The sequence below is a fragment of the Asparagus officinalis genome, chromosome 10 (assembly GCF_001876935.1).
Source record: "Asparagus officinalis chromosome 10, Aspof.V1, whole genome shotgun sequence".
NCBI lineage: Eukaryota > Viridiplantae > Streptophyta > Magnoliopsida > Asparagales > Asparagaceae > Asparagus > Asparagus officinalis.
In genome coordinates, this window is record NC_033803.1 from 28,154,499 (window position 1) to 28,154,721 (window position 223).

Consider the following 223-nt stretch of genomic DNA (forward strand, 5'->3'; position numbering starts at 1 on the left):
ACACCAAAAAATTCTCTTTTATATCATATTTATAAACCCTAGTAGCCACCCTCTCCCCTCAAAAATCCAAGAATATATTTGTGGTGAATTTTGAGAGCTTTGTGAAGTAAATACTGAGAAGAGTGCGAGATTGTCGGCGTTTGGCGAGGGAGAACTCATTTTCTTATATCCTTAGGTTTTCTAGCAGCATTTTAAGGTGAGTTTCATCTTCTCTAATCTCATC